Genomic DNA, 17,107 nt, shown 5'->3' with positions numbered 1-17,107 from the left:
CAGTCACTACAGAGAAACTAGCAGTCCCCTTGCCTCTGCCTCCAGTCTTTGGGCCTCATTTAGAGTAGGGCAGTGCCATAAGTCTTCTTGCTGGGCTGCCCCACGCCAATGTGAAAGTACAGGAATTCACCATATTTATGAAATACAATGCATTTCTGTCCTTTCTTCCTGCACTGGTGCACAATTTTCTGCCAAGCCCAAATGCAGGCACCCTTGCACCATGGTGCAAGGCTGCCTCCGTTGCAGGCAGGATCATGTTTGTGCAAGAAGTATTTTCCTCTTTCTGTGTGTGCTACAGAATGCAGCACATATTAAAAAAGGAAACATCTAGGAGAAATAAAAATATTTCTCTGTGTTATGCCTGCTCTCGGCCCTGCCCCAGGTTTACGCGATTAAGTAAATCTGGGGTAGCGTCAAAGTCATGGGGGTTGTGTGAGAAAACCCACTGCAACGCCAATGGAATACCTCCTTAACGCAGGGTAAGGCAAGCAGCGACTTGCACTGCTGTGTCTAACTCCATATCTATGAGGCCAGCTTGAAGAGGAAAGCGTCCCTGCCAGCTGGCCCCCACACTGACCTCTCTCTCAGGCGGGAGGGATAAGGCGTGCTAATTGGCGTGCTAATCTCAAACACTCTGCAGAGAGATTCCACGGCCACCTTTTTAGGTCACCTCCTGCTAACCATGGCCATCAGTGCAGAGGCGGACCAGGAGCTGACATAAGCCATGCCTTGAGTGGGCTCAAGCTCTGTCACATGGTGGGGGAGCTGTCTTTTGAAGAAGTGCTGTCAGGGGGCTTTGTTTTATCAACAGACTCCCAAGCACTTGTCATCAGACCTGGAGCATGGAGTAGAGAGGGTTGAAGATTTGTTCTATGACTGGTGCTGGGAGAAAAAACAAGGTGGTGGTGTAGTGGCACTTTGTGGGTGTACCCGAGAGACGGGTGCCTCTAAAAAGGTTATAGCGATAGAACCACTTTCAGAAATACTACCTGACCTCGTGTCGCGCCAGCATCAAACCAACACAGAGCTTCTTCCATAAAGTATCAGGAAATGGAGTGAACTGTGATGGTCAGGTAACATGTAAATGGTGGAAACTACAATCTAGCCCAGCACTCCAATCCCCAAAACACCCCCTGCTTCCCCACACCCCAAATATTGGATTGTTGTGGGTGGATGTTTCTGTTCGGGCACCATACTTCTCAACTACTTCTCAACTTCTGAAACTTAATATTCTGACCTCTCTACCTCGGATTTACGTTTGTCCTAATGAACCAAACTCTGCCCCACAGCTGGAAATTGAAAAATCAAATGTAGGACAATGGCTGACTCATTCAGACCAGGAAGCCAAGGGCAGCCGACCATGCACAAAGTGAATCTTAATCATGTAATTGAGGAGTCTATAAACTAAAGCAACGAGTCTTTTATCCCTCTATGTTTTTATGTAATATTAGACCAACACTGGCTGTGGTTGTAAAAATTGGACCAAAAGATATTCCACGTTTTAATTAACAAATTAGGGGCAGATTTACAATTACCGGCGCATCCCTGCAAATTAGCAGGGATGCGCCAGTAATTGTGCGCCGCAGCTCCGTCACCCATGATGGGCCGCATTTAAAATGCAGCGCACCATGGGGTCAAAACGGCACAGATGCGTCACGCATCTGTGCCGTAAAGACGGCGCATTGCTGGAGATGCGTTGCAAGCGCGACGCAGCTCCAGCAATGCTCTGGGGGGTCCTATTCTTTCAATGCTGCGTCAATCCTTACGCCTGCTTCAAGCAGGCGCAGGGTTTTGATGCAGCATGGTCCCAAAAGTGACTGAGTGAAACCTTGTAGATTTCACTCAGCCACTTTTAGGAGGCATTACTGCGCAGGAACGCCCCCCCCCCGCGCAGGATCGCCTCCTTATGGCGCAGGGCTTTACAACATGACGCATCTCCCAGATGCGTCACGTTGTTAATACCCCGCACCATGGCGCATCTTTTGCGCCACCGTAGCGTCACAAAAGTGATGCAACAGCGGCACAAAAGAGGCGCAAGGGGCTTGCAAATCTGCCTCTTAGTTTCTTTAGGATAAAATGTATGTGCCCTATTAATAACAGCACGACTGAGTACCTTTTGCCTTTTTACTGGTCTTTTCCATACCTTAGCATTCCATGACAAGCGTGATATCTTGTTCATTTTTCAAATATTATAAATTATTTATTTTATTTTTATATTTTTTTTATATTGTTTTATATGCTTGTAAGCAGGAGACCTCTATCTCAGGTCAAGGGGATGAGCCAACACCCACCAAAATAGTGTGTGTGCACTGGAGGGACACAGGGTGGGAGGTTGGTAACTTCTAAGTCTCTCAATTAGCCACGGTTCCGCGATGTCCTTCATATGTTCCACTGGTTATCCGACGATTATGCTTTGGTACCTTTTCTAAAGTAGGCCTGCAGTGTCTGTCCCTTACCCAGATAGTTATAAGCCCAACATAAAAAAGGCCACTGTTGTTTAGAGTAGAGAAATATATAGTGCACATATTTGGAGTAGCTGTTGCTATGAATAATTGGGCATCCAATTTGATTTCGACCAGACCTTTTTTTACCTGCAAAACTCTTGTGGAAACGAGGGGAGGAACATGATTGCCTCATTCCTCCAAGATGCCAACAGGGGCCACAGCGGGGCTCCTCGCAGGTTTCTATGTACACTAACGCCATCATTACGAGTGTTACTGTTCCACACTGACTATGTCACTCTCACATTGTATGTAGTCACTGGGATCATGGCGCAAGTGCCCTCTTCCACCCTAAGGTGACATGCTTCATCTTTGTGCTTTCTCCTCGTTGGGCTGGTGCTGCAATGTCCAATGGGATCTCACTGGAGATCTTTTAATAGCCAGTGGGTGACTGAGGTTTGCGTGTGTTTTCCAGACAGTGGGTTAGAAGATTGGAGAAATTTGAACTAAAATGACTAAAGACCTTGTGAGTTTCTCAATTTAATAGGGTTTAGTGTCTATGGCGAGGTTAAAAGCAGAGTGAGAGACTATGTGCATATCGATCACTTGGAATTTCATCAGGACCTTTATATTGGAATACCAATGATAGCACCAAGATGGCCGATGGGTAGGAACTCCGGTCAGGAACTCCTGGGCGAGGGATCGCATTTTTGGCGATAATCCTGAAAAATGCCCCCTGTGAACCTCGTCCACCCTGGGGATTTGAAAGCTATAATCTTTCTGCGTTCCCCAGGACGATGCGATCATCGAAATTGAGGTCGTCTTTCCACAACAACAAGTACTAACTCATCCAGTGGAATCCTAGGATAATGGCCCACTGCACAGTTGAGCTGCTCAATGCAGCTGAGAGGAGATGGGCTTGGGATCAAACTTTGGGTTTCATTCCTTGGCTATAACCTACCTTCTGGTCTCGGCCACTACTACTCTGCATCCCGCCGCACCAGCTACGCACTTGGATTACCTTCGTGATGGCGGCCCTGCACGTTTTCCCGCTGTGACTGCTGCAATCCCCGTTAGATGACTATCCCCGGTGGGAGCGGGGAGAGAGCACTGGGTTCCTGCCCCTCTGGCTGCCCTAGGAGTTGGGATAGCCTTCCTCCACTGGACGGGCAACCACGAACGAAGCCCTCCTTCCAGGAGGTGGGAGGTTTTCAATGGGAGCTCCGCTTGTGGCCTGTCTCGTCCATGGAGTTTATTTCAGAAGCTTGGTTGTGGCCAAGCGATGGACTGTAGCGATCCTCTCTTGCTTCCCCATTGCTTTTCTGCCACTGCCTGTGTGTGGTGATGGTGGGGTGAGGCGGCCATTTTACCCTATCCGATGACCTTTCTCGGTTGTCTTCTAGTAGTTGGCGTGGTGAGTGAAGCTGTCTCGCTACGTTTGTTGTGCCCTGACCTCAACCCTCCCGTGGGTTTTTCACCCGACTCAATTTGATCTGCTTCTGTTTGGGCCCCGTGGCGATGGTCTAACCCTGGATGCTACCTTACCTGTACTCGCTCTTATTTATCCTACCATCTACCTTCCCGATCCCCCTCTACTCTTTTACTACGTGTACCTGTGTTTTCCATTGTTCCATTGTACTTTTCAAATGTGTCGGACTTTGCTGTTTGTTTTTTACTTTTTTGTAACCTGAGAAACTATCATGGTCTCTCCTATTGTAAAGTGCTCTGATACCTCCGGGTCTAGCTAGCGCTATATACAACTTAAATAAAAATAAACAAATACCTAATCTTCTGTAAGGGAGTGTATGGGTTCTCTCCCCCAGTGGGTTGTGTAGTAATCCACCTTCAATTATATTTGTTTACAGACACTCAGGTCAATGCATTTGTGCTCCATTTAAAAACAATAAAACAGTGACCCTCCAAATTGCTATACAGGTCCCCTTGGAAATCAAAAATGTGTCTCACACCAAGGAACATCTGTGTAGTAACCTACCTCCTTCCTCTCATCTGCATGATCTATGACAAAGCGCCCTCTTGTGCGCCCCTTTGGCATTGCAGCATCAGCCCAATGTGGAAGATGCCCAATGATGAAGAGTGCAACCTTCGGGTGAATGAGGGCACTTACTCAAATTAGCACATGCTCCCAGTGACTACATACAGACTCCATTGGGAGTCTTCCATAGTCAGTGTGAACAGTGTAACCCCCTGTTTTATGGTTCAAGATTAGAGGAGACTATATACTGGACCATAAATCTCTTCGTCCTCTCATATCTAGATGATCATCATTACTAGTGACCTAGTACATGGCCCATATTTTTGCAGCTTCCAGAGCAAGGATTTGTATGTGTGCATGAATTTGGATGCACTCGTGAATGGGCAGCAAGTAGTGCTTCCTATGGTGCGGTGTAATGTGGGTTCGGTGTGGGGCGGTAGGCCGAGTATAAGTCTTGCAGCGCTGTACTGGATGCTCTTGAGTCTGTGAGTGAGTTGTTTGTAGATTACAGCATACTGAGTGTTACGGTAGGTCCAGCCTGCTAATGATAAGGGCTCATGTGACGGTCCATCTGGTGTTCTGAGGCCACTATTTGAAGATTTTTCACAACATACGTATGATGTAGAAGCAGGAAGTGTACACTGCATTGACTTGAGCGGTCATGTTGCGCTTGTCATCTATAATGATCCCTAGATTTCCTGCATGGTCTATTGGTGTGGGTGTTGGTCCTAGCTCACACGACCACCAGGTGGAGTCCCATGGGGATGTCTTGTTGCAGAAGACCAGTACTTTTGTATTGTCGGGACTGAGCTGCAGGCAGTTGGTTCGTATCCAGTCTGCTACCATGGTCATGCAGTTGGTGTAGTTAGTCAGATGGGTTGTTTGCCCATCCCGGAGCGGATGAGTTGGGTGTCATATGCATGGGAAATAACAGTGATATCTTGTGATCGGATGATGGTGGCGAGTGGCTGAAGCGGTTGAAAAGGGCTTGTTGGTCTCTGAGGTGAAGGGTGGCAGCCTGACCCTTGGGGCTCTTTCTGTGAGCAAGGAAAAGATCTATTTGAGAGCGGATCCTTGTACTCCAATCTCATGGAGTCTTCTGCTGAGGGTGTGATGGGGGACAGTGTTGAAGGGCGCAGAGAGGTTGAGCTGGATGTGGGACACTGATTCTCATTGGTCTAGGATGATTTTCATATTATGGGTGGCCACGATGAGTGTTGTTTCAGTGCTGTGGTTCTTTATGAATCAGGACTGCATGTCGTCTAGAAGATGGTGAAGTTCGAGGTGGGTTGTGAGTTACTCGACAATGGCCTTCTCAATCACTTTGGCTGGAGAGAGAAGCAGGGAGATGGGTTAGTAGCTACTCAGTTGATTTGGGTTAGCTATGGGCTTCTTAAGTAATGAATTGATTTCTGCAGGTTTCAATTCATCTGAAAAAGTGGCAAACGTGATGGAAGAGTTGATGTGGGTCAGGGTGGTGCAGACTGGTAATGTTCACAGGTTGTAGATGTGGTGGGGGCAGGGTTCGTTGGGGTCCTAGAGTGGCTGTGCCATTTTTGGTGGTGGGTTGTCCATTCAATCAGGTCGCTGTCTTGGTTGGTGGTGGGTTAGTTAGCATTGGGTTATCTGGGGTTGGGTTGGTAGGCAGAGTAGCTGTACATGTTTGCTTTGGAAGAAGTAGGATAGCTTGTTGCAGAATTGTTGGGAGGTTGTGATGTTGGTGACAGTGGCTGAGGGCGAGGTGAAACCGTTAACAATCGAGAAGATGTCGTTCCAGGTGTTGGCATTTCCTTTGATGTGGGGCACTAGTGTTTTCTTCTTGGTGTGTCCGATTTGCTGGTGATGGTGTCTAAGTTGAGCCATGTAGGTAGTTCTGATGGTGGTGTCATGGCTGGCTCTAATGTTCATTTCTAGCTGTTTACAGTACCGTTTTTTGTGTCTCAGAGGCCTTCTGTGTACCAACTGCCCTGCTTGATTGCTCTATTTTGCTTGTGGGTTGGTGGGAGTGAAGGAGTCCACGCAGTTATTGATTCAGTTGTTGAGGTTGTTGATCCTTGTCGAAGTTGACTGTGGTGCTAGGCTGCTCCGAGCTGAAGGTGCTGGGTGAGTCTGCATCTGCGATTTGGCCCCAGCTGCGGCTTGGAATGCTGAACCCAGTAGGGGTGTTGAGTTGAGGTGTATTGTTTTGAAAGTGGCTGTTGGAGTGGTCAGTCCATGTGAGCATTGTGGTAGAGTTGTATTTGATGCTGTAGCTTGTGGTGAAGATGAGGTCCTGTGTGTGTCCTGTATTGTGAGTTGGTTCAGGGAAAAACAAATATCGTTTACAATAATATAGTTGTACTCAATATCGAATTTAAAATACATACTTTTAAAATATTAAAATGAACATGAATTAAATACTAACTTTAAAAATTAAAAAATACGTAATTAAATGTATAATTTAACAAATACAACAAATAAACTTCCTTTTAAAAATGTAAAAACACACACACACACACACATATATATATATATATATATTCACTGAAAAAAACATAGGTTTCACACCAGTTATAGTTAGGAATTAGCATTTAAAAAACCTATTAAATTCACTGAAAAAAACATAGGTTTCACACCAGTTATAGTTAGCTGGAAATTTTACTCGCATAAAACCATTGAAATTCCCACGTTATAGTTAGTTGGACTCACTATAACTTGCGCGTGCAATGCACTGCTGATGACGTCACATATTACATCACTCATGACATGGTCAGTGACATCACTCATGACATCACTGATGACACCATCCAGTGAATGTGTGTCTTTCTGAAAAATAAATATGTGTTATATATGTATATGTAAAAGTTGATGGAAGAATAAATATTTAAATAAGTGTTTACATGGATGTTTTCTTTTTTTTTTAAATTGATTGGTTAACTGGTTTATTAAGTGTATCTTAGTGAATACATATATTAGAGAGTAATGTTTAAATATTCAAATATATGTATTAGTGTTTCACTATGTGTATAAGTGGCTGCATGGGTTGGTGAGTAGCTACATGTGTATGTATATGGGTTATTAGATGTTTTTCTTAGTATCAGTATGAGTGTTTGTGTGGTTTGTTGGGGGTATTACTTAGCACATACATGCATGAATGACTGACTCTCTCTTTGTATGTGTTTTGAAGACAGCATATGTGCAGGACTGTATGGGTGGATGAGTGTGTATATGTGTGTGTTAGTGACTGAATGACTGTCTCACTAGTGTCTTTATCAGTAACTACATATGTTTTAATCTAGTATATGTGAATATTGATGTATATAAGTGAGTATATGTGAGAGTGAGGGATTGTAAGAGTTCCTGTTTAAATTAGTATATGTTTCTATAAGTGATTGTTTAAGAGAGTAAGTATGTGTAAGTTTCCTGAGAAGTAAAGTGGTAGTGTGTGTATAGCTGTATATGCAAATAATTGGATGTACAATAGTTTCTTAACATGTGTGAGTATGTGTGAGAGTATCTATTGGATGACTGTCGGTGTGTAAGAGGATGTATAGGTGTATCACTACATATGATGAGTGAGTATATGTATGAGTGACTATATAGAACTGTTGGTGAATGAGTGGATGTGTATATAGATGGTGGAATTATTGAATTGGTTGTAACTGGTTTGGGTATCTCAATTTTTTTGAAAATTTTAGTTTCTATTTTTGAATATGTGTTTCAAGGGTTACATTACAGTGAAAGGAGGTCTGTCACTCTGTCACAAGGATGGTGTCATCAGTGATGTCATGAGTGATGTCACTGACCATGTCATGAGTGATGTAATATGTGACGTCATCAGCAGTGCATTGCACGCGCAAGTTATAGTGAGTCCAACTAACTATAACGTGGGAATTTCAATGGTTTTATGCGAGTAAAATTTCCAGCTAACTATAACTGGTGTGAAACCTATGGTGTTTTTCAGTGAATTTAATAGGTTTTTTAAATTTCAATTCCTAACTAAAACTGGTGTGAAACCTATGGTTTTTTCAGTGAATTTCATAGGTTTTTTAAATGCTAATTCCTAACTATAACTGGTGTGAAACCTATGTTTTTTTTAGTGAATTTCATAGGTTTTGTAAATGCTAATTCCTAACTATATATAGGGCCTCAAGCCTATGTTTTTATCAGTGAATTTCATAGGTGTTTTAATAGCTAATTTCTATAGCTATGAAATATAATATTTTTTATAATAAATCCTATATTGTATATTTATGTAATACTATTTTTTATGTATGTTTTTCTCTTTTTTTGTTTGTTTTGCCTTGGTGCCCTCCGGTGCGCGTACCGGTGAACGCACGGGTAAGCGCAGTGTTATGCCGCGCCCCGGTGTGCGTACCAGTGAGCGTCCCGTTAGCGCCATTGCCGCAAACGAAAACATCATCGTGACGTATCGCGTAGGCGCGTGATGCATCTTATGAGGCACGGCGTCAGCGCACCCGGAAGCGCCCGAGCGCATACGATCGCGCTACGTAAGCGCGTCCGGTCATGTGACCTGAAAATAACACTTTTCATTGGTTCAGAACAGTTTTGTTTTCCAAATGATGAAAGCCCCCACCTCTTTTCTTCATTCTCACTTTGTTCTCACTTTGTTGAGTGAGGAAGACCTGCTTCTATTGATAGAGAAATGGCTACATTAGCAGCAGCTGGAGCATCTGCACCAGCACCACCACCACCACCACCACAAGGGCCACCACAACATCACATTGGTGGTGAACAAGAAGAGGAGGACGAGGAGGAGGAGGATGAGAGAAGGCAGTTCCTGCCTGAAGACAATCCCCCATATAAACCTAAAGAGCACTTTATATGGGAGTTTTTTAAAATGCCAAGGGGTGCAAAGAAGGTAAACGCTGCAAATGTGACCTGTCTCATCTGTGGCGCTGTACTATCCAGGGGGAACCCTGCCAAAAAATATGCATTTGGGAATCACACAATGATTCGCCACATGCAACGATTGCACCCCAATAACTATTCTGCAGCAGAGGTGAGAGAATTGTGCAGAAACCTTCCCCAAACATCTTCCAGAGCCTCAACAAGCAAAGAACCCACTAAATCGGGTCCAGAGGCAAGGGAGATGATCCCAAACATTCAGACCAAGTTTGGTAGATACAAAATTGTTTGTATATATTGTGGTAAAACAATTACCTATGGTGAGCAAAGTATTACACTCATCAACGTTGCTGGTGATAACCACAAGTGCCCAAAGAACCCTTAATTTTTTCCTGTTTTTTTTTTTGCTCCAGTTGAGCCCTTTACAATTCCGTTTTTTGAGAGTAAAGGAAGGAGTGACTGAAAGGGTCTGAGTAAAGCAGCAAAGAAAGGTAAGTAAGGGAGTGTGGGTGAGTTGTAGGGAGTGAGCATGATGAAAGAGTAGTGACAGAGTGAGGGGATAGAGACAGCGACGGTAAGAGAGACAGAGTGAGGGAACAGAAGTGAGGAACTGTGAGGACAGAGAGACTGAGAGAAGGAGTGAGAGGAGTGAAGTAAACGAGTAAGGGAATGAGTGAGGGAGCAAGGGAAGGGAACAGAGGGTAAGGGAAGTAAAGCAGGGGGACTGAAAGAAGTTGAATGCGGTAGGAGAGTAAGGGAAAGAGGAGTAAACATGGAGGATAAGAATAAGTGAGGGAAGCAGAGTAAGGAAACAGGAGTGAGGTAGGGTGAGAGAATAGTAGTGAGGTTAAAGCAAAGGGTGATGACAAACTACATTTTTTTAGTCACACTTACCATATAATTAATGTAAATTTAATTACATGTTTTTACTACACTTTGTTTCTGTGAAAGAGAGAAAAAAAATAAGTTATAATTAGTAAAATATATATTTTAAAATAGAAGAGACAAGTCAAGAGGTTAAAAATCATGAATGTGTACTCAGAAATAAAGTAAGAGCGAAGGACACAGAAAGGGAAATAAAGTAATGTAGAAGGACAAAAAGAGGGAAAAGGAAATAGAAGAAGAGCAAATTACTAAGAGTAAGGCAAATACATTCAGTGACAGAGTGGAAGAGAAGAAGAGAGAAATGAACTGAAGGTAAGAAAGATACTAAAAGAATGTGAGTTAGCAAAACTAAATCAGGAAACAGGAGTAAGTAAAAAGGGAATGACTGAGAGGAAAAGGAGTCTGATTGAGGATGCATTTACAAGAATGAGGAATGGAGGATGACTGAGGGTGAGTGAAGGGCAATCACAGAGTGAAGGGATGAAGGGAGAGAGAATAATATAGAAGGATTGAGGGAAAAGGAGTGAGGAAGTTAGTAAACAGAGGGACCAAGGAAAAGACTGAGTGAAGTGGAGTACAATGAGTGAGGAAAGGAAAATGAGTAAGGGAGCAAAAGAAGGAAAGAGAGGGGAAGAGAACTAAAGCAGCAGAACAGAGAGAATGAGAATTTAAATTACACAATACAAACTATAGAATAACTTGTACAACATGTTACATAGTTTTTTTTTGCTGTTGTCGGAATATATTGAATTTCACTAAAAATAGTGACTTCAAACTACTCATCATATGACAGCGGGAAAAAAAAACATAATCTAAAAGATTGTGTTTAAAAAAAAACATAAACTTACATATCACATATGTGCACTAATCTTTGATTCACTTACTTTTCTTTTAAGCCAAATAGTACATCATGAAGGTCCTTTTCGTTGGAAAATACTCTACTGTTCTCTAAAACTTCCATTTCATCGACTTTCTATAAGAAAAGCTCCAAGAACATGTGAAATATTTTTCAATGTTTTCATTTCCCTCTTGTGTTCAGTCATGACTCTTTGCTTATTCCTACACTTTTCCATAAGGCCAAATAGTGTCAGATGTATCAGTATGTTTTTAAATTACTCAAAACAAAGTCTGAAATTACCGTTTTCCCAACGTTCTGAAAGAAAAGCTCCTACAACATTTTCACAGTGTGTAAATATGCATATTTCCATCTCTGGCTCACTGATATTCAACATTTACTATAATACTGATATCACTTACTATGAGATCAATTTACAGTACCTATATGACAACTAGAATTTTTATATTATCTTGAACACTTTTACTCACAATATAATTTTAAAAAGCAGGCTAACTTTTATTAACTGCTCCCGTCTTCATAGGCCAATTACCTTTACTTAAATTTTGGTTGTAAAAACACTAGGTATGAATTTTTTAAGTCAAAAGGCAAACGTTGTTTGAAAGTCAAATGAGTATCATTACAGTTAGTCCAACCTTTTCGACATTTTAAATAAATTGTATAATGCCCTGATGTTGTTGAAGGACCGTCATGATAAATAATAGCTACAGTTGCAAACGTTCTTCCTGAAATTGATAACTGAGAAGCCACGAAATTTTTAATAGAAGTTGTCAATTTAGCTCCATCAGGTCTACATCGTTGGAACATTAAAATGACATACTGACCATAATTTTGTATAAATAATGTGGACAGCATTGCAGACTTACATTGGGTACACACCATATTGTGATCAGCTGCTTTAACTAGATTATTAAAAGGCACTGATTTGCAGTCTGGTAAAGTCAAATATATAAATCTTTCGGTGTCTATTGTAGTAGTACTTGATAAACTACAGTTGTCGCAATCATGCTGCCATTGATAAGAAAGGCTAAAAAGATTTTTTATATTTACATCTTCATCTCCCAATACATCAAACATATACATTAAAAATTCCTGACAACCTTGCTGAATATTCTGTGAAAATTGTTTTTGACCAGAACATATGTCTAAAAGATTTCGAATTTCTGAAACACTTTCTATTTTTGCTCTATCACTGCTACATTTCTCAAACACAGAATTCAACAAACAACAGAATCTTTGATCCCGATTTTCAACAATCTGTTCTTGTAAAGTTTGAAGAAAAAAAACAACATTAACCACTACATTAGCATAGCAATTGACACCAGAACTGTTTTCAAACTGAAATCCAACAACATCTTCAACAGAATCCTTTTTCTTTCTGCTTACAATTACAGTTTCGTCTACTTTTTGTCTTTTTGCTACTACCTCACTGCAATTATTCTTATTTCTTCTTTTTCGGCCTACCACACGTTTTTCAAACAGAGGATATTGAGGCAAATGTGGAGCATACTCTCTTCTTAACCTATTGTATTCTTTAACACAATCTAGATCTGCACAAATCTTTGTTTCATCACACTCAATCAAGTAAAATCCTGATAAAGTTCTGACTCGTGATAATGCCACATATGCCATACCCTCTTTAAACACAGAACTTCCAATGTTCACCAAAGCGCTATCTACACTTAAACCTTGAGATTTATGAATTGTCACCGCATATACCAAACAAACAGGAAACTGTTTTCGGCGAACATATAAGTCTTTCACAAGCAAAAATCTAGCTGAACAACGACAAATTTGTTCTATTTCGTCAATGCCATCAAATTTAATTTTTTTAATTTCAATTCCATCTCTATTTTTGTAATTCACAAAATCAACAATATGACCCATTGCTCCATTTACCAGACCTCTTTCAACATTTAAATTCCTTCTCAAAATGATACGACAATTTAAACACACATTCAGAGTCTTTTCAAAACCAGCAATTTTAGATATAGTCTTCTCTAATGAATCCAATTTTGATTTCAAATTTTCAGACAAAAGAATTGTTGCTCCCATATGCTCTATTTTATCTATAGCTACCAGTTTCACTATCTATTCATTTTCTAACTTTAACATTTTGTTGTTGAAGATGGAACATTCTTGCAGAGCTGGCATCAAACATATCCCAGATTTGTTCTCATTAATTTTCTTAAAAATATTCTCCGGAAGAATGTTTTCATTTGGATACAAATTTGAAATTAATCGTGCATGTAAAGCTTCTTTCCCATGCTCACTTACTTTTCCGATTCTTACATCTTGCAGAATATTTTTATAATCTTCATCCTTTGCCTGTCGCATATTTTTAAGAAGTTCTGCATATTTGAAATGTAACCATATATTAACGTTTCCAATGCTTCCTAGGCACTTCCTGGTATCTTCATGCGTGACCATTTTAAACACTGGTTGTCCTTTCACTGGAGTCAACTGCAGTAGATCTCCAAAAACAATAATGTGTTTCCCTCCAAATAACACACAATACTCTGTTCTAAGAATTTCTTGCACTCTCAAATGCACAAAAGCAAGCATTAGATTTGAGACCATGCTTACTTCATCAATGATAAGAAGTTTCATTTTCTTCAGGACTCTGGAAACTTCGTAACACGCATCTCCAGATAGCTTGTGGTATTGCAATTTGTTATCATGCTGAACTGGTAGCATCAGTAAACAATGTAAAGTAATCCCTTTAATGTTATGTGCTGCCAGCCCAGTAGGAGCGGTAACAACACAAGATAGCGGTGATTCAGTCCTTTTCTGCAGATAAGTTGCAATTGCTTTAATCAGAAAACTTTTTCCAGTTCCCGCTTCTCCACTCACGTACAGTTGGACAGGCTTAAATGATGTACATGAGCACTCTTTTTTCTCATGACTGAATCCATGTTCAATCTGTTCTGTGACTTCGTCATATATCTGTTTCTGCTCAAGGTTTAGTTGTTTCACCAAATCTTCTAAGTTAACTACATCATCTTGAGCTTGTTCCATAGCTCTTTCCACCTCATCCATGGCAGTGGCAGCTTCATTTTGGATAATTGGTCCTCCTAGTGGATCCTGACTCAATGAAGTAGAACTCTGACTGTCTTGAGAACTGTCTCTAGCAATCTCTACAGAAATTGTGGCTTCTTGCTCTATTTCTTCGTTCAACATTTGCAGATAATTTGGAAAAACAGGACATTCTATGGTATCCTTGGTTGCATTAAAAGAATCTTCATAACAGAGAAAATCTCCAAGTAGTTCCTCTTCTGTACGCCATGGCTTAAAGAGTTGCAAAAGAGCTAAATAGTAAAATTCCCTTTTCTCTGGATTTTCGCAACTCAATTTTCGATGATTAATCAAATGGCCTTTTCTCTGCTTCACTAGACATCCTTCACACCCAATGACAGCATATATTCCATTATTGATATCTTCTCTGATGTTCCTCTTATAAATATAGTTTTGCAGAACTTCATACAAACAACTATTCTCAAGATGACTACTTCTATTTGGATAGTATGTATCCAACAGGTTTGTCTTCAAAATATCTGTACTGTTTTGTTCTTTCTCCGCCAAATACTCAATTTCTTGTACAGATTTCAAAACTCGGTTTCGTGTTGTAGCAAGACCTAGACTTGCCCAAATAATTGTTCTAGACTTGGCGTAGAGACTTGCTGATGATAACCGATCAGAACATCCATATGCTCCAATTTCTCGATGCGACAACATCTTCAGACTGAAACTGTATAATTTTTTACTTATACTCTTTTCATGTGAAATGTCCTCCCACATTTCCTTCAGTTCTGTCTTTTCTTTTTTTGTGATATAAGACGTAACATATCGAGCCACAGCAATAGAGTTGTCAGCAACAAACTGAATATCCATGTTAGCATTCCACATGGACATAATCACTGGGTTGTAGTCGTGGATGTACTTGGACTCTTCGTTTCTTTTTAAATTGTATGTATTTTTTGGTGATTTCCTCGTCACAGTATGTCGCAGAGAAGACATAAAATTATTTACTCTTCCTTTAGAAATCACTGGTCGTGGAAACCCGAAAGGACATTTTGTGTAGAACTTGTTCTTGTTTCTGAATTTTCAACGACAGTACTTTCCACAACGATGGGATTGAAAGCGTAAAACATGTTGCCTTAAACTGTTTTCTTCTGTAGTTTTCGGAACAGCACATGTTGAATACTCTTCAATGAAGCTCATCACTGTCTCATCCGAATCTGTTCCAAATTTGGGTGCATCCGTAATCCACAACAACATATGTATGTGAGGAGCACCTCTCGCTTGATACTGCTTTCTTCAAAAGAAATCCAAAACCTCTCCAAGGGGAGGATTTTTTTTGTTGGTAATGAAAGACATCATAGCTTCAAATCTATGATTGAAATAGCTGCATACATTCACTGGATCCAAAGAACACAGTTCTCCAGGAGTTTTGAATTCTATATTTTGCATATTTGCATTTGCCTCTCGTAGAAATTGAAGTAAGTCGTCCCATGCATTCTCAGCACAGCTAAGAGTGAGGAACCATGTAGTAGTTCCTAAGTTTCTTAGCATACATTTCAATTCCCCATGACGACGGTACCAATACTCGTTTGTACCACGTTGACATGCCATGAGATTGATTAGATGAGATTCCAAAATATTATCTTGCAGATTCACTTTCTCCATAAAGTCCCTCGCTGAAACATTTTGCAGATGTGCTCCACTTTTCAGTATATGGTTTACTGCATAAGAAAGCCCAGACAAGTCACTTTCATACAGTAGATGAAACAAATATGGAATGCATTGACGAAACCTTGGATCTTCAGCATATAATCTTAAAGTGCGATATTTAGATGCAGGAATTTGAAGTGGTCGATCGTCATATCGTCCACCTCGACCTGTTGGAAATAAATGTGTAAAACAACGAGCTTCCAAACTTTCTTCCCATACACTAATGGGACTTCCTTTTGCTGCTTTCATTTGAAACAAGTCAATTGCATTCCCCATTACTTCTTTGGAATGCAAAGGATGAACAGTATAATGTTCATATATTTCTTCACTTCTAGACACATCAACTTTTTCAATTTGGCCAGCTGAACAATCACTGTCTTCATCTGCAGCTGTTTCCTCTGCTCCAACATGCTCATACATGTTTGTAGTACTCATTGTTTTTGACCAAATACAACGTTGCCTTTTTGACTTTCCTAACATCCACTAAATCTTGCCAGATTTTCCTACTCTTTGTCGGAACCCCATTAACTAGAATAACCAGAGGTTCCTCTTCCTCTTTCTCTACACCAATTGTATCAATATTTTTCTTCAAATCTAGAGGCAAATAAACAACTCTTCCCTTTAATCCTCTCTGTAAATCTGTAGGAGGCAATTTCCCTATTTTAGGATCCATGCGAACAATTGCCTGAAAAGGATGGACACATTGAATCAAAATAGACTCATATGTATTTAAATCCATCAATTCAGGAGGAATGTCTACCAACTCAAGATTATTATGAACAGCTCTAGCAGGCATTCTGTTTTCATTTAATTTATTATAACAATATTTACAAATACGCTGATCAGAACCAAATCAAAAGAATTCTCCACCAACAAATAAGTTGCAAAATCCTTCCACTCATAATTATTTTATCTTTTCACTTTTTACGTATAAATCAACTAATCTAGTTTGATGCTTATAATGAGTTCGTCGACAACACACACAAGTAAAATTAAGCCTTTCACTTGATTTCACCTTAAACTTGGTAATTTCCTGGTCAAACTTTTCTGTACTTGAAATCTGTACATTGTCTTCCACATTACCTTGAATTTCTGTGTCAATTTCTACACTGTCCTCTTTTTCACCAAAATAACAAATCTCAATTTCTTCACAAATCTTCTTCACATCTAATTCAGTTCCATGCAAAAGAGCACTGTTTAATTGTTTAAGCTTAAGTGCTGGACTTTTTGCATAATACAACCTTCTCACTAATTTCCTCATTTTGTTATGATGTACTGCTAACATCCTAAAATGATGAAAAACACTGTGACATACTTTTCTAGAAAGACAAGCCAGTGAATGCCCTTGCAAAC

Source organism: Lissotriton helveticus, chromosome 3_2 (genome assembly GCF_964261635.1).
Source record: "Lissotriton helveticus chromosome 3_2, aLisHel1.1, whole genome shotgun sequence".
NCBI classification, from domain to species: domain Eukaryota; kingdom Metazoa; phylum Chordata; class Amphibia; order Caudata; family Salamandridae; genus Lissotriton; species Lissotriton helveticus.
Note: the sequence above shows the minus strand (reverse complement) of the source record.